Source organism: Ochlerotatus camptorhynchus, unplaced genomic scaffold, assembly GCF_037179485.1.
Source record: "Ochlerotatus camptorhynchus isolate MF236.1 unplaced genomic scaffold, CSIRO-AGI_Acam_v1.1 ptg000357l, whole genome shotgun sequence".
In the NCBI taxonomy this organism is placed as follows: Eukaryota; Metazoa; Arthropoda; class Insecta; order Diptera; family Culicidae; genus Ochlerotatus; species Ochlerotatus camptorhynchus.
The window spans coordinates 900274-919581 of NW_027040845.1; the positions used below are offsets into that span (position 1 = coordinate 900274).

A 19308-nucleotide genomic window follows, 5' to 3' on the forward strand; every position below is an offset into this window, starting at 1 on the left:
AGGCACTCATTTGAACATACAACCCAATCCTCGACCAGACCCGTCAGCTTAGACAATGCGACATATGTTCTACCAGAATGTCACTATATTTGAGAGAAATTGCGGTATAGGAAGGCCTCCCCTAATGGGATCTAACTACTTTATTTATACCAAAAGTTTGTCACTTATAATTTTGATTAACGGCAGCAATTTATACTCTTGAACGTGGAATATTTTTTTTAAATATCCACTGAACCTTAGCAAGTAATCGTCATTTCTACTTAGATCTCAGTGAAACTTTTTACCTGTTGCACTCGACCGTACATGGATAAAACAAAACAAAGTCAGTACGTCCACTTCTCAAGCTCACGGTTTCCTGTGTAGATCCAATACAAGTTTCCAGTCAGAATAATCAATCAACAGGTTCAACCGATCTATCAGCCCGCATTCCCCTCATTGAGAAATCACTGCAGCAGGATTCCGCTATACTTTCACAGTTACCGCTGTTGAAGTCGACACTGTTCGTTTGCAAATCGAGCCCCACGGACGACGGGAGTATACCTTGATTAATTGAATTCCGACCTAATCTACATGTTTAATGTCTCACTTACACTTATCTACCTGCCTCCGTTCGGTCGCCAGATAAAGGCCAAATCACTGCTGTGTGATGCGCCGAACGAGCTCGTTCTGCATTAATTAAGTCATCGCGAGCTGTCGTTGTCGTTGCTGATATTTGCAGCAACAGGTGCGGATGTGATATCTCACTCATCCGATAGACCCAAGGAGGAGAGTAATTGCCAGAACACTCACCGTGAGCTCACGAAGATTATCAGCAGCGGGCAATCTTTCAGCAGTGCGACCGATGGTGCTACCGTCCAAGTGATGGCAATAAAAGACAAGCTAATTGAGCCTGAAAGCCATTTTTGCAGGGATATAAAAATGCTACCCGCATACTCCTTGCCGTCACGTGAGAAACGATATGCAACCGACCGGGAGTAGATTGAGTTGTAAATGTGCTCCAGGGGACCTCCAAAGATAAGCTCGTTGTCGATGTTCCAGGTGCTACCGACCGGTAGTTTCTCTAATGGATGGCTTGTTATGGTCATCGTGTCCGGCGGCCGCCCTCGGGGTTAATTGTGCACCTTAGCAGAATAAATTTGAGCTATTTTTCAAATCGATGTAAGTTAATGGCTTTCAATTAAAACTGGCAAGCAGTGTGAGCATGATTCTTTGATTCTGTTTCACACACCATTTTCCGATCTGCGGAACCAATAGGGGTGATATGTAAATTCACATAAAATAAATTCAATGTTCAATTGCAATGTCGATTAATTAATTTTTATTACTACATGTTTCAATGGCGCACCTGCAGGGAGTATGTAAATCCGCATGCACCTGAAACTATACTGGCGATGCGGGTACTGGCTTGAATTAACATATTGACTCCGAGGTTTACACTAACATCTTTTATGCGATCCTTTTCGATGATATTACTTTGATAATCGTTTCTTTATTTATTAAATGCCTGTTAAGTCTGAGCGGAGTTGTATCTTACTATCTTAGTGTGCATCAATGAAGGACCATAAAAGGAATCAACCTACTAAAGTGCCATAATGTTCAGACTCGTCTTACTTATAATCTTGGGAAGCTATATTTCACGTTAGATTTCTCTTACTCTTTCTTCTTTTTTGACGTTGGATAACGTCTTTCGGGAACATACGGGGGTACAAAATAAAAAACAGTCATTTTGGATGCGTTACGAAAAATTAAAAGATTTTGAACGATAATAACTCAACCGTCTCTCGATAGATTTACGAGATTGGAAATATTTCTAGCAATTTGCTGAATGTTTCAAAACTATTGATTTCATTCTGTAAACTATTGAAAAATTGTTAAAAGTAAACCATTGTCTAAAGATGGTGAAAATCGATTGATTTTTTTTATATTCTTATACTTTCTCCAACCGAGACATCAGATGCGAGTATCTGACACCTCTGATATTTTCTGTTCTACTATATAAGCGTCCAACAAGGTCACCCGTTCCATCATTGTCAACAAAATCAGCCCAACAAAACGACCCTTTTCAGGGCCACCAAACTTTCGCAAAAGAGTTATTAAGGAATATTCCTAAAATATAATATACACAATTAAGTACAACACATAACAGACGTTATCCAACGCCAACCCTGCGGTCGTATCTAGTATACAACCCTTCCAACTTTTTTTTTTCCTCTATTCGGGACATAAAACCACTGCGACCAGTAATTTGATCTATTGTAGTATCCTTAGTTTGGTGCATGTCGTATTACCATATAGGTAACTCTAAGACCAGAAGGTCCCGAAGAAACGTGCTCATCTTTTTGGCTCAGCTCTGGTCAGAGCTGGTAAATATCACGGCCGTCATGTGACAATGAGAAAACAGGTCATCTCACTATCACGAGACGAAATGACCGATCATTAGCTTTCTTGTCATTTTCCAATGATCAAGCACTCATGAGAATAATTCTTATGCAGTTTTGACCACCACATTTCTAACTGATTTAGATGAATTTAAGCAAGTAACCATATGTAATCGGTAGAGTGAATATATTTTTAAGATTTCCTTCCTGAAGATTTCCTTGCTACAAGTAACTTTAATAGCAATACATGAGCTAGTAATCACGATGATCACAGCACTGTCACGTTCTGTCATGACAAAAAAAATTGATGAGATTTTGAAGAAAATCTCTGTCATCGTTTTCTCATCCAATGATAGTGACAGAAGTATCTCTGTAAATATCGCGTGAGATCTTTCATTGAAAATGACATTTGCCAGCCCTGGCTCTGGTACTATCTTCGGTCCCAAGCTAATCGATTCACCCCTCGAAAGATATGAAAATCCACTAAACCCTCATTTTATCTGTCAAACTTTCATAGCAAATCAAAACAAACATTGTGTAGTACTAGAATTTCGACTAGAATGGTGTACGTTAATCGTTTTGCTTGGGACCAATAGGCTAGTCAAGTAGTGAGCCAATTTAAAATCGTTAGTTTCGTATTGATTGTTGGTATTACTCTATCACTATTGGAAAATGATGAAGTATCCGGTTTTGATACAGTTGTCATTCTTCCCTTAATCGCAAGGAATCGATTCTAATTGAAAGGTCCCGCTATTTAGACCCTTCGAAGAATGAGAGCACCCTCCAAAGGCCTCTTTGTGAGTTAAAATTGGTTTCCTTAGCAACAAAATAAAACAATGACACCGATAAAGACATGCATCAGAATCCTAGTCTTAATCACTTTAACGGTTGTGTGTTTTGACGTAGGATTACGTCTTTCGGCAACAGATTGCCCAAGTAACACAGCTCCTAAATGCATTTATGTTGAGTAAACTTTATTACAACCAAAACCTGTCATATAACGGTTAAATAAACTAATATAGGACTTGAGTGTTGCTTGAGTGGGGGTGCAAATTAAAAAAAAAACAAAATCGACCGTGTTACGAAAAGTGGTCAGGTTTTGACCACTTATAACTCTGTCAATGGTGTATGCATTTTAATTCTAAACAAGCCAATCGATTGGAAATTTTTCTAGAATTCTGTTAAAATTAACGATATTAATTTTCAATAGGTCACTATTGAAAATTACACAAATGTCCAACTGTTGCAATGGTGATCAACAGTATCACCAATTGCCTGATAAAGCGCTTTCCCTAAGACAGATTTCAAAATCGAATTCCATCCGTGATGTCCTTTTTGCTACTCTGTATGCTGATCTAATGACTCCGCTGGCTGTTGCTGATGTGTTAAATGCTATGACAGGTATGTTTTCGAAGAAGATATCAACTCTCCGATTCATTCGTCTTGAAGCAGCAGCGATAGTTTTTTCTCCACCCCATTCGTTGCTATTTTCCAACCTTTGAAGCAAGGTTGCAAAGACTCATTTCAGCTAAAACAATGTTTTTCTAAATTATGAAATAATTAGATGCCATGATCAAATTTTGATTTGGTAGGATTTAAGAAGAGGTTGCAAAGAATGTGTTTGACATATTAAACCTGTTTATTTCACTTCATGAGAGTCACAATCAGCGATTTTTCACAAACTCACTCACTCACTCACTCACTCACTCAGCGATCAGCAAATCGCTGATTGTGACTCATAGGAAGCAAAAATTACAGGTTTTACTTTGTAACCTCTTCTTGTAAGTTACTAGTAAAACATGCCATCATACCATCTTTTGGTTTTATTATTCCGCAAAACATTATTTTAGCATTATTTTAGTCTTTGCAACCTTGTTTTGAAGAAATAATCCAATTTGTGTATCCGTAGGGCTGCATCCAATAATTGTAATGTCATTAGAGTGGTAGGTTTGATTTCCTCAATATTTGTTGATTCCTTGAAGAATCCCAAAATGGCCGTCATGATGGCTGATATGCCCTATTCCTTCGGAAGGGAAGTAAAACCGTTGGTCCTGGCCCATGTGTGTTGAATGGGTGCGATATCCTACGCAGGTGTGGAAGCTGCCTTCCTGCATATTCGATTGCCGTCAATGGATGTCCGTCGGTGATTGGCTATAGATTACGCAACAGAGACCGACGTTAAATAAAGGAAAGAAGATATTCGCACGCGAGTTTATTCTCTCAAAGAGGCTCTATGAATGAGATTTGAGGATGATTTTCCGAACACTGCTTGTTTTGTGAGAATTGACAATTGTGCTAGATTCTAGGAGATAATGTCTATCACCAAGTATTTTCCTGACAAATTTTTTTTCCTTGATTTGTTTTCCGTCGATCTTGTTTTCCGTGCTGAGCACCAATGCTACCGACGCCAGGGAGGAGCTCCCACACCTGGACCCTACCTATCGACCCATCAACTCATGAACCGGGGACCAACGGCTTTACTTCCCATCCGAAGGAAGGCGTGATCAGAGATGTTATGCCTCAGAACATCCCGGCGGCGCCGACTGGGATTGAACCCAGGCCTGCTGATAACCCAGGCCTGGGTGATAACATTTTGATGATCCAAACATCGCCTAAAATGCATTTATTGCACTTCTGTTGTACCATAAAAACTTGATTTAAATACAGAACCCAGAAACCATCAGCAAGTTAAAAGTGCATAAAACAGATTCTTAAGCCTAACACTGAAGATAATAAAATCAAAGCAATTATAACATTTGTTGAAAATCTTGCACATGCTAGTTAACGGCTCATTAGCGCCGTAGCTTGTGCGAGAAGCCAAGATGTTGAACAAATAATAAGAACGTAAATTAACTCGTCTGGTATTGATATTCAACTGCTGCAGAAGTGAGCGGTGTCGACTCATTCACAATTTTGAAATTCCCTGATTTTTCCAGGTATTTTCCAGGTTTTGTAAAAAAAATCCATGTTACTAACATACACTTAAGACTATCATCTCCATTATATAGCAATTAATTGATACTAAGATTCAGTTTCTGCAAGAATGATTAAGCCATATAGAAGACTTTTTCAATTTTTATTAACGATATTTTTAGAAGACCCAGTTAAATATGGTAAACAATTTGAGATGGTTATGGTGAAAAATAGACCCAAGTTTCCCCCAAATGGCGGGATTAAGTCTTGTTCCTTAATAATGCAAATAATTGCGGAAACGTCAGTAACAAACCAATTTAATTACACGAAAACCACATTACATTCATTATTTCTTCAGTAGATGGATTTCATCTTCAAGTTGTTGTGCTTCTCGCTGAGCGTCCTCCAAGATCTTTGCTCGTTTAGCTTGTAGTGCCTTGGCTTCGGCTTCCCACTTCTTCATCTGCATAGATGTTTGTTGTCCAGCCAATCCCTCCTTGTTTCGACGCTCTTTATCCTCCACAAACAACGAATGTGCATTTCTTGCTCTTAAAATCAGAGCTTTTGATATCTCCACTTTCTCAATGCCTCCTTTCTCACAAACCGCATCGCACACCTGTCTGCGTACGACAACAGACTCTTCCTTCATATTCCCGAAAAGGCATTCTGAATTGATGGAAAACCCTCGTTCAATATTAGAATTTCTGTGTGATAAGCAGCAAACTATTTGAACAATCCTGAGCAGCTCCATATCTTTCAGCAAATCACGCCAAAATACATCCACTCGAGTTTGTTTTCTGTTGTAGTTTTTAAAGATACTACTTTGACAGATCACTGTACGAAACTGTCGGTTTGCCACATCTGCAAAAACACCACTTACTTTACAGTGGATTGAAAGGATGCTTAGCAACTTTTCCATACGCCGCTCTGCAACAGCTTTGTCCAAAGCAATAGTTGTAGGATCGACGAATGAACATGCTCTAGTAAGAGAATACGTCAACGGGGATCTGACAAGCAGTTTGATGACTATGGCCTTCAAAAAAGTTCTGCATTCATCTCGGAATTGTAGGATGTCCTTCTCATTGATGTTTCGAATTTCACTTAGTGCTTTCTTTACATCAAAACCAAGAACGATTTTTTTCGCTAGCAGATGATTTTTGCTGTCGTTAACTGCTTCTGCTGTCAAAGCTGAAAGCTTTTGGAGAATTTCTGGCTTCATGAATCTTTCCGCCAGGTTCAGTAAAGTGCGATACATATCTGCGTAAAGAAATGGAACCATTGGTTCATCGCATTGATAGTCTCGCAGAAACGGTTCAATTTCACCAGCTACTGACCTAAAGAATGCCAGTTTTGGTAGCAGCAGTGGATCAGCGAGGCTTTTTATTACGTCCTGGAAAGATTTGCATGTGGGAGTCATTTTGTCTCGTTTCACTCCTTCCACAAATTTGATGATGGCAGGGACGACTTCGATGCCTCGCTGAGTAACTCCTGCATTCTCAAGCCACCGGTGACCACAAAACTTAAGCGGGAAACTTGTGCTCGCAGAATACTGGGTAAATAAGGCTCTTCGGGCAGGGACGTCTTTAAACAGATTGTAAATACTGCGCAAATAACTGTCGATGCTCCAGTTTGCAGCACGCGCACCCTCTTTGAATGCACCATGATGTTCCTTCATATCCACATTCAATTCTCTTATAAATGCCCAGTTAACGTTGGGGCCGTCCATGAAAACTTGCACTATTTTCCCTAGTGGCAGCCTATCGAAACCTCGCTTAAAGGCTTCGAGCAAGTCTATCGCCCGAGATCGACCTAGGAATTCAGACGTCAGGTATCTAGTGACCACCATGTTACTGCTACTGTTCCAGAACCGAACGTTGATCCCTAATAAACGGGTACCATATACTGACGATATCTTAGATGGTGTGACCATACCACCGAATTAGTGGTTAGGCGCATTTTATGGTTATTGTTTATGCGGGATGTCCATTTGCTGTTTTTTTGTAATTTTATTGAGCGACTCATGAAACCCTACTACCAAGAAACAGGTATAATTCAGCTCATCTATCAACTCTGCTTTGTAGAATGGTGCAATACCAAACATGATAACATAACCAATCTTGTCTCTTTTCAATTGTATGTGCTTAACGATGTTACTATCTGGAAACATACGAACCATGATCTTGATATCCTTCTCAGAAGCACGCAAGGACTTATGACACATAACTATTTGTATGCACCACATAATTTCTGCTTCTGTGACTTTATTCTTAATGGCAAATGAATCCATAGTCTGCTGTTTTATCGAATAATTAGTGGACGACGATGGCTGCTTCTCAGACTCGAGATGATTTTCGATCATGGATTTAGGAACTGGCTCAGATTTATCAACATCCTTTTTAGATGTTTAAAACGCGTAGTTTAAGATTGATCCAGTGATGGAAGCACAATTTTCTATATGCTTTTTGCCTTTCATGTGACTTTTTAGAGCTTGTCTACCCTAGAGTCGGTGTATAATGAGTCACGCAAAGAGAAAAACAGTTGAACTCGCATCACGGTTTTCGAAAGATTCCCTTTCTTTTAACTTGGCAACAGAGGACTTCTACATCAACTTCAAATGACTTCTAGCGAGAAAAAATAATAGCGGCTGTAGTAAATCATTATATCAGTGATTTTGTCAAATTATCTTAACAAAACAATAGTAGAAATTCTCATTACTGATCATTACCACGGGATACGGTGACAATTGAATGCTCACTGCGTGTTTATTATCATTTCTTCGATTTTATTTTATATTTTATTGCAATACCTTTCGTGGACCTTTCGTAGCATTGTAATGTTTGTTTACTTTGCACGATAGGTGGCTGGTTTGACAGTTCGATAGGTAGACTTGGCTTCACTCTTGGCGTGACTCATTATACACCGACTCTTACTTACCTTACCAATCAGACTAAGGCCTTGTTGTTCTCTGCTGTCCGAAGAAGTCGTCTCCACTCTACTCGATCCATGGCCACACTTCGCCAACCTCGTAGTCTGCGATGGGTCCGCAAGTCGCCTTCTACTTGGTCGATCCACCTTGCCCACTGCGCGCCTCTTCTTCTTGTTCCTGTTGGGTCGTTTCTAGAACCGTTTTCACTGGGTCGTCGTGCAGCATTCTTACGACGTGCCCAGCCCACCGTAGTCGCCCAATTTTGGCAATGTGGACGATGGATGGTTCTCCCAGCAGCTGGTGCAATTCGTGGTTCATTCACCTTCTCCACGTTCCGTCATCCATCTGCACTTCACCGTAGATGGTACGCAACACCTTCCGTTCGAAAACACCAAGGGCGCGTTCGTCCTCCACGAGCATAGTCCAGGTCTCGTGGCCGTAGAGCACCACCGGTCAAATCAGCGTCTTGTAGACAGTCAACTTCGTGCGGCGCGAATTTTATTCGACCGGAGCGTCCTCCGGAGTCCAAAGTAGGCACGATTCCCTGCCATAATGCGTCTTTGAATTTCTCTGCTGGTATCATTTTCGGCGGTCACCAGTGAGCCCAAATACACGAACTCATCGACCACCTCGATTTCGTCACCGTCAATCTGAACTCGGGGTGGGAGGCTAACATTGTCTTCCCTAGCTTCAGCCTTCAGTCTGATGTACGTTTCCGCCATCGTCTCAAAGTTCCGTGCCATGATGTCAATGTCATCGGCGAAGCCAAGAAGCTGGATGGACTTCCTGAAGATCGTGCCACTCGTGTCTATCCCAGCTCTTCTGATCACACCTTCTAACGCGATGTTGAATAGCAAGAGACACGAAAGTCCATCACCTTGCCGTAACCCCCTTCGAGATTCAAAGGGACTCGAGAGTGTCCCCGATACTCGAACAACGCACATCACTCGATCCATCGTCGCCTTGACCAATCGCGTCAGTTTATCCGGAAATCTGTACTCGTGCATAATCTGCCATAGCTGATCTCGATCGATTGTGTCGTATGCGGATTTGAAATCGATGAAAAAATGATGTGTGAGCACGTTGTATTCGCGGCATTTCTGCAGAACCTGCCGAATCGCGAAAATTTGGTCCGTGGTAGCGCGGGCACCCATGAATCCCGCCTGGTATTGCCCCACGAGCTCTCTTGCAAATGGCGACAGACGACGGCATAGAATTTGGGAGAGTACCTTGTATGCGGCGCTCAGCAGTGTGATCGCGCGGTAGTTGGAGCAATCCAACTTGTCGCCCTTTTTGTAGATTGGGCATACGACACCTTCCATCCACTCCTCCGGTAATATCTCCTCCTCCCAAATATTGGCAATTACCCAGTGCAGCGCTCTAGCCAGTGCTTCACCACCGTATTTTAATAATCGTCTTCTGCGTGTGCTCCAAGGTATGTTGCCGTGCCACCTTCGTTTTCTGCTGCTTCACCGTTGAGGTGCTCGTCATAGTACTGCTTCCACCTCTCAATCACCGCACACTCGTTCGTGAGAAGGTTACCGTCCAAGTCCTTGCACATATCGACTGGCGGCACGTAGCCTTTGCGCGAACTATTTAGCTTCTCGTAGAACTTCCGTGTGTCGTTTACGCTGTACAGATTTTCCATCGCCTCGCGATCTCGGTCTTCCTGCTGACGCTTCTTCCTTCGGAAAACCAAGTTTTGTCTGTTCCGCGCTTGTCTGTATCGCTCCACATTCAATCTCGTGCGGTGTTGGAGCATTCTCGCCCGTGCTGTATTCTTCTCCTCTACTAACAGTTTGCATTCGCCGTCAAACCAGTCATTTCTTCGGTCCGGTATTGCAGTACTTAGTGCCGCTGCAGCAGTACTACCTATGGCTGCACGGATGTCCCTCCAGCCATCTTCAAGAGAAGCTGCGCCAAGCTGTTCTTCCGTGGATAGTGCAACTTCCAGCTGCTGCGCGTAGTCCTGGGCAACTCCGGCGTCCCGTAGTTGCCCAATGTTGGGTCGCGGCGTTCAACTTCGACGTGTGTTATGCACCGTCGAGAGTTTTGAGCGCATACATACTGCAACTAGGTAGTGGTCCGAATCTATGTTCGCACTGCGGTACGTGCGGACGTTGATAATGTCGGAGAAGAATTTTTCGTCGATTAAAACGTGATCGATTTGGTTTTCTGTGTGTTGGTCAGGGGATCTCCAGGTGGCTTTGTGGATATCCTTGCGGGGGAAAAGGTACTTCGAACTACCATTCCTCGAGAGGCTGCAAAGTTCACGCATCGTTGGCCGTTGTCGTTCGATAAGGCATGCAGGCTGTTTGGCCCGATTTCCGGTCTATACATTGTCTCCCGTCCTACCTGAGCGTTCATGTCGCCGATGACGATTTTGACGTCCCGTTGCGAACAGCCGTCGTACACGTGCTCTAGCTGCGTATAGAGCGCTTCTTTCTCGTCGTCGGGTCTCCCTTCGTGTGGACAGTGCACGTTGATGATTCTGTAGTTGAAGAAACGGCCCTTAATCCTCAACTTGCACATCCTCGCGTTGATCGGCTGCCAACCAATCACGCGTTGGCGCATCTTACCCAGCACTACAAAGCCGGTTCCCAGTTCGTTGGTGGTGCCACAGCTCTGGTAGAAAGTAGCCGCTCGATGCCCGCTTTTCCATACCTTTTGTCCCGTCCAGCAAAGTTCCTGCAGTGCTACGACTTCGAAGTTGCGTGGTTGAAGTTCGTCATAGATTAACCTATCGTAGTCCGGGAAGCCGAGCGATTTGCAGTTCCATGTTCCGAGTTTCCAATCGTAGTCCTTATTTCGTCGCGTAGGTCTGTGCCTATTGTTCCGATTCGTATTTCTTTCTTCAGTATTTGCAACTTTATGTTTTTTCCAGGGCGGCTTGTTGGGCCTGCCCCAACCCCCTGTCTCGCCGGGGGACCATCGTGCACAGCTCTGTTTAGTGTCCCACGCTGGCACTATGTTGATCAGCCGCTCCTAACATGGAGAACAGACGCCGTTTTGAGCCGCACCTCCATGGTGAACAGACGCTCGGGTTCGACTCTAGTCTACCCATATTACTGAGAGAAAACTCACATTTGCATAGCAAACAGTATCGGTAGTTTGGCTTTTTCTCAACTCGCTTAACCCATGTCTTAAGCTCTGAATCATTTAGCCAGGTATCTCGAAAATGGGACATGATCTAAAAGTAAAAAGAAAAAGAAAACGTTATAGACCTATCAAGGGGTAAGTCACTCAGCACATTTTGCCGAAATTAGATTCGGCACAGCTTGGGCACATCCATCGGCAAACCCTTAGGCACAATCTCGTAGGCATTGGATTGTTGTAAATAAAATGGGAGCACTGCTGGACAACTGTCATTGAAGTTGTTCACAACATTTCGTGCTGTTTGATTGTATATTCAGGAACATCCTCTAATTGAATATACCAGAGGAACTCAGACCAGCAGTTCACTTAAAGATCTAAATATGAAATGTAGGTGTGTGGGGCTCAAGAGAAAGAGGCAGCTAATCAGACCCCATTAATACCTTTAATTCAAATAACACTGCAACTCACACAAAACAAATTACAGAAGTCTATTCATCATCCACTATAGTTGGTTTCCAACAATGTTCCCCACCGGTTCCAACTTTCACATCACGAAAGGTTAGGTTTCTGGTCTGCCTTTGAGGGCATTATAAAACCCTAAAACACAGGACTTTTACTGTCCTATTAACACAAAACACCAAAATTTCACACACCTGCCACTTCCCGCGTCATCCTCAATCCGATTTATCCTTACTATTTCAAACCAAAACATTCAACGTGTCAGAAATACCGGGTTGCCGGGATGGGTATTTTACAAACAATCGCAGCTTGCTCTATGACCGGCACAATCGGCATACTTGCGGCACACTGACAAAAAAGATGACTCAAGATAGGTGTGCGGAGTGACCTACCCCTTGAGACCTATAATGATTACAGGCAGTCCGTCAGTTCGCACTGACAAAAAGTTCGGTTTCGTAGCAGCAGTCAGCAACTAATAAAAGCTATTGAAGTGGAAGTGGCGGAAGCTTGCTGAGTCTGTGTTAAATTTGAATCCCATCAAAATTGATATTGACGTTATTGTCCCGGTTACTGTGTAGCTCTTTACTCTTATGATAAATGCCATTAAGTATCATTCTGTCGGGCACGAAAATACGTGGACTGTTCCTTTCTATTTCGCTCCATTCAAGCCGTCCACGTGAATTGACGGACGAACTTCGCGTCGTGTGAAGTCAATTTCATTTATATAAGGTCCAGGCCGACAGGCTTAATTGTGTTCGTGAAATGTGCAAATGTTTAGTGGGGTTCGTATTGCATTGCAATGTTTATCTTTTTACGCGAAACAGCTGTTGGCAGTAGGGAATGTTGATAGAGTGACGTCACCATTTGAGTGCTCAGCAATGTTTACAATAGTTTTGCTTCTAACACCAGCAGGCTGCCTGTTGGCACATACCTTATATGAATTCATTGGTGTGAAGTCGCCAATATGAGGTGTTGGTGGAAAAAGCGATTTGCCTTGCGTTACAACTGTCATTGAACGGATGAACGCATAGTTGTTTGGATTGCAATTTTTCGGTACACAATCGGTAAAAAATATTCAGAAAAAAGTTACTTTTACCCAATTTGGAAGGAACTATGCATAAGCGAAAAAATTCCCTGATTGTTTCGAGAATTCCCTGATTTTTCCAGGGAATTTAGAGTTCCCTGATAATTCCAGGTTTTTCCAGGTAGTCGCCACCCTGAGCCGCAATTAATGTCCGATCGTAGGATATCAGCGATAAAGGTAGCCTTAGAGACGCCACGGCGAACACTAAGTAATTGTAGGGACATCAAATTACAGCGACATTCATAACTAGGGAGGTTGAAAGGATCACTCCAGGCAGCCAACGAAGAGCGAAACGTATAAATCTTCGCTGAATGGCTTCAATACGATTCACCCCGTTGCTGTAAAAAAGAGCCCATACTAATAGGAACTGTACTCTAATGTGGACCGGACTTGCGTACAATAGAGTGTTTTTAAACAGAAAATATCCCTAAAATCTTTGACGAAACGAAAAATAAAACCAAGTTGAGCAGAGGCCTTAGCGGAAACATAAGTATGACGGCTAAGTATTTTATGGTAGACTCACGGCTTAATATTTGCTCCTGCAGGCTGTCGGCGTAAAAGATAGGTGATTTTTAACTGAAACACATTATAAAGGCACATTTAGAAGCATTTAATACCATCCTGTTCTTGTTACACCAAACAGCAAAAACGTCCAGTTGCTGCTGAAGAAACAATGCATAACTTAGATCTTTGATGACAAAGTATAGTTTGATATCGTCAGCATAAGACAGCTTCAGGCAACGGATAGAAGCGTGAACGTCATTCAGATACAATAAAAATATGAACGGTCCCAGATGACTGCCTTGAGGTACACCAGAAGAAATAGCGAACGGTTGAGAAATATGATTTCCTATCTTCACTGACATATGTCAACCAGTGAGGTATGAGCGATAGCCAATCAAGAAGGGAAAACCGGGAAAGCCAAGTCGCTCTAGTTGAGCCCACTGCAATCTCGTGATTGATTTAATCAAAAGCAGCAGAAAGATCGGATCCACTTGATGACCTCTTTCCATCTCGCGTACCATGTTGTTCAGTCGCGGTGTAACTAGAGCATGTGTGTTTAAAATAATCTAGCACCAATAGTTCAAAAAGTTTTGAGACTGCACATAAAGCAGCGATGCCAAGGTAGTTGGACACCGACTGCTTATTGGCTTTTCTGAAGACAGGCAAAACAAAAGAATCCTTCCAGCCATCGGGAAAGATCCTATAATCTAAAGGTGCAGCCAGCACTCCAATACAGTTCTTAATAACCGCGGAAGGGATTCCGTCAGGACCAGTGCTGAAAGAATTTTTCAAAAGAAGGCCTGCTCTACGAACATCATTAGTCGAGACAGGTGGATGCGGTCCAACAGCAGAAAGTACGGGAACCTCGCTTGCGGCGGCTACGATGTGCTCGTTAGGTAAATTTTCTTTGACGAAGACAATGCTGAATTGTGACATGAACTGGTCAGCGATTCCCTCCGTATCAGACTCTTCTCGATCCGTATTGTATGTATGTACATGGTAGAAGGTAAGCCCGATTCCTTCCGTTGAACGTTCATATGATTCCAGACGCTCTTGGAATTTGCCTTGAGTTTAGTTTGTAGATGTCGCTGATTGGCTTGATAAAACTGTTTGTTGAACTGCGTATACTGTTTGTTAACGAGGTTGAACTTCCTCCTGGATGCCTCCGTTCGAAATTTACAAAATTTCTTCAAGGCAGCTCGTTTGGGTGACTTCAGTTGCTTGAGTCGGTGGTTGGACCAAGGAGGGTTACTAGATATGGGTGGAGTTGTCATGGGTACAAACTGATCGATCGCATTAACGTCAATATTCGAGAAAACAGAAGATGCAACATTCGCGTCACGATCTCGGTGTTCATCGTCCCAGCTGATGTTTTCGAAAAAGGTTGCCATTTCCTCGAAGTCAGTCTTTCGGTAGTCATACGACATGTTGTCCACGGTAATCCGAAAAGTGAATAATATATAAGTGTAATGATAACCAGTGTTGCGACCTATCATAATCACGATCGTCAAACAGCTGATGTTAGTAACGCTTAGTACATTCCTATTAATGTGCTTGTCCATCAAGTTGACGAAAGATGTAAAAAGCAACTGGTGAATGTCGTCTTCGGTGTTGATCCATCACCGATATGGTCATTCCCGACAATCACGACACTCATTTGTGCTCGTTTTGAAGCAGTTGCTGTTTTGCTTGCTTATGTGAGTGTGTTTTTGAGTGAGCCCAACAGCTTCCGTTTAATTTTACCAGCTTAGTTTGTAACTCACATAGTCACGCGTGCCGAGTTGAACTTGGAATGCGCAGGCATTGTTTTCATGTTCTTCAGTCGTTTAATTTTTTCTCATCATTGTAGTGCAGAAGTCTTTACTGTTTTCGTTATGCTTTACATCATCAGCAGCGAGTGTTACGTTTTACCTGTGAGCAGCGACCATTACTGGTGATTGTTGTTTGCCATGGCTCTACCTCTCACTGCTAGACAAATCGTTCTGTCAACGATAGTCGGTTGATGCGTTGACGAGTGTCGAGTGAGTGTCATGATATTTTGCATCTCTGATCATACATAGCTGCAGAGGTAAATGGTGTCTACAACGTTTAACTAGTGATTCAGGTGCCTCTTGGAACGACAAATTAGAGGCGAGTGCACGGCTAAGGAAACATAGATCAAGCACTCGTTTATGATTTTTATTGGAGATCCCGTTCCGTTGCAGTAGATCAACAGTATTGTAGCAATCTAGGAGAGATGCTACTAGAGGTGTAATATATGAGCCATTAGAGCGAGGATGAAAGAACCCTGCTTCATTCGATAACCAATTGACTGAAGCAAGATTGAAATCATCAACAACCACGATCTCGTCAGTCGCATTCATCTTGGATACAACCCAAAAAAGTGAATCAATGTGTTGATCGATCAACTCAGAATCGCCAAGTCGATTTGGGGATAAATACACCGCGCAAATGAAGACCACGTTCAACGGTAGGGTAGGTAGGGTAAACCAGCTATTAGGTAGATGAAGTAACCGAGAGTTAAAAGTAGAACAAACTGCTAGCAAAACTCCACCGCCGGAAACATTGGAGCTAGTAGCTCGAGAACGATCAGTGCGATAGACCGTAAAATCCGAACTAAAGACTTACTTAGAAAGTGTGTTGCTGTTCGACCAAGTTTCGGTGAAGGCGTATATATCGTAACAAGCATCCGAGCAGGCAAATTCATACTCAGCTACGGTTGTATTCATGCCTCCAACTGAATGACTGAAATTGTCAAGGGACTATGTTCGGATGTGTAGTGATCATTTCCCGCTGTTCGTGCAATTACCTGAGAAACCAAGCTCAGTAACTTGAGCATTGCAATCAGAGCCATCCTCTCTCCAGTCACTTGAAGAATCATCGTCAAACCCCTCATCCTTAGACAGGGACTAGATCCCACCACATTCCACTTAAAAAAAATAATTGGTGCTCTCCAATGTGTATAGTAAACGATGAAACAATTTTTCGTTCTATTAAAAAAAATAAAGAGTTGTGTCCTAGACACGACCGCAGTATGACGTAGAACTACGCAAAATTGATGTGTGTCATGCATTTTTGACTATTATACTTAATCTTAAATTGTTCAAGTATTTCACTCTTTCAGTTATGGTTCAATGTTGGTTCAAGCATTTTACAATGTTGGTTCAAGCATTTACAAGCTGTTATTTATTTTGGAGTAGCACCCCATTATAGTCCACAAAGACGCCATGCATGCTGTAGGATAAAACAATTGCCAAACGATACGTTAATTTTTTTCAGTAGCTCCATCATTAGTTTAAAATTAGGTCTCTGAAGCAGAGAAGAGAGTGAAGCTTGAATTTTATGATAACGCAACATGGTTGTTTTCCTTTTCAGAAGACGGTACTTTCAATATTGAACAAATTGTTGGTTCATATATCAGCGAAGTAGGGGAGAAAGGGGTATAACGATCATATGGGGCTTAAGCACCTCTTTGTTCTCCAATTTGGAGGATAACCCTAACATAAAATTATCAGGCATCATCATTATGTAGTTTACAGCATGTTCGTAGAATGATGCAAGATAGAATACTGTAACTTTTCTCAAATCAAACATTTGGTTTCCAATAAGTAGGTGAATAATTTCCGTGTTAAACCTGTCGCTGGTGGTCAAGGTGATTACGCCGTGATCAACCTCTAGGGAGCTGTTCATTAACTACGTAGACAGTTGTTGGGATTCTTGTACCCCCCCCCTCCTCCTGCGTACACATCTATACAGAAAAAAAAATGAATTTGTATGGGCCGTGGATAATTGCTAACACCCCTCCACCCCCAAACTGCCTACGTAGTTAATGAACAGCCCCTAGGGGTGTTAACATCTGTGCGGATTTGAAAGCGCCACGCCGTCCGAAGCGGTAATGAGCAGAGACACGACAGAAGCGTTTTATGGAAAATTGGAAAAGTATTTATTTTAGCAGGTTCGTAAAGTAAATTCCTATCGATTGGCGTATTTGGATGTTAATTTCATCTATAAATGACAAAGTTTCAAGCGTTCAAAACCTAACACGTTTTCATCATACATATATTTTGATTTGCACCCCAGTATAGTCGACATAAGCTAAATTTATGCTATTAAGTATTAGATCAGCTATTGATAATTTTATGAAAGCGTATCAATCGAAGCAAAGCAAGAGCTAGAACCATAATTTGGGCAGTAGAAGATGGAGACAATATAACAATGGTTTGACAAGTCAACTAATGGGTCTACAATAAAAGCACATTCACTAGCGAGCAAAAAAAAAAACAAACCTCTTAATTGTACCACACAAGCAGCATGTAATAGACCAAATTGCCTCATCGGATCTTTTGATGTTATAAACACATCACAATAATTTATATCAACAGTCATGCAGCAGGGTACCCAACAGTCACAGCTAATGCGATCTTAATTCACCTCCCAGCAGCGTCGTCCACAGTCCATAAAACGACTCGGAGCAATTAATCTGCATAATATTCAATATTTATACACTTCAGGCCCAACTGATACCTATCATTGAAAGTCTCGCGTGATTCTTGTGATTACCTCGCATTTACCTTTTAGAGTGAATTAGAAGAAAAATAACAAGCCGCACAACCGCCGCTGTCCATTCATGGCAAATTGCTTTATTCTATGGCATAGGCTAGGCGATGTTTGCACTATAATATAGCACCACATGGAGTTTTATAGGTTCAATGGCTTCCACTGATGTTTTCACGCGCGAGTGTTTACCTACGACCGCGACGCGAGAGCCCAATGACTCAACCCAACAGCAACAATTATGCTCCATTGAAAGGGTCTACTTAACCCGGGCGTCTGGGTGTCATTATCAACATAAGCTGATATCGCACGCCTTCGACGTCGTGGCGGATTTCTTTGAATCGCAAAACCAATATGCCCTAAGTATGCAATAAGGTAAACAAACCCGGTCGAGTCGAGCCAGCAGCCACGCAGCTTTCCCAATGATTAATGATCAATTCAAACCATTCACACGAAAACCCTATTTCAGATTTAATATCACCAGCGGAAAATGGTCATTTAATTGCAGCTCTTCGATGCTGAAAGCACTACAAATTACCACAGAGTAGAAGGTATATCTACATATACCTCGGCGGAGACCTCCCGCTGTTCGAGCTCCACTCTACTAGGTCCATGAATCGGGACTGGAAAATGGTGCCCGCTCTGGCGTTGCAATTATATCGTTAAAGCTTATTGGAAGATTAAACGATCCAAGCGGGGCTGTTAAGGCGGATAATTATCCCGCTTGGCAGGTGTGTGCGTGTGTGTGTGTATGCGAAGATGTTTTTTGGTGTTGATGTTCTGAATTTGACGATAATTTATTGATTGGTGTGAAAATTATGGTTTCGTAGGAATTTTCTGCCCCTTTGATTGACTTGCAGTGCAGCTATGTTAAATGTTTTCCGATGGGGCTTTCGCGCGGAAGGGGTTAAACGGACTTGAACCATAGCGGATCTGCACGTGCTACAGCACGGCGTGATTCGGAAGCGGAAATCTACATGAAATGAAGAGTAAACGAGTTATTATACCAGTAACAATTTGGTACGGCCAGGCCAGGTCTAGAAATTGACATGACCCCAAAAGGCCCGAACGAACATTAATCATTATAAATATCTCCTTCTTTGACTATTACTTCCCAAGTGGAACTTTACACCTGCTCTCGACTTGGTGTTCGTCAAGCTCCTTCACTTTCACGAAGCATATCAAATAAGTTACTACAGGAATGACCCGATTTTGTCAGCATCAGACTTTTATCGTTCAATAACTTCACATAGGTAACTGTAGTTCCATATCATTCTCGTCCATCTTCAAGGTGGATGTTTAAGGTATATTTTGGTGCAATAATACCACTGAAAAATCAGGTAATTACTGCAACTGAATTTAGTTTCATCATTTCATAAAATTTATCCCAAAAC

The 19308-nt window shown here is 42.2% G+C and overlaps 1 protein-coding gene across 7 annotated transcripts in view; it reads left to right on the forward strand.

The window, feature by feature from the left end:
- The window catches only part of LOC135709253 (uncharacterized), a 111125-nt gene that overhangs the window by 77826 nt on the left and 13991 nt on the right, over positions 1-19308 (forward strand). The window lies entirely within an intron of this gene.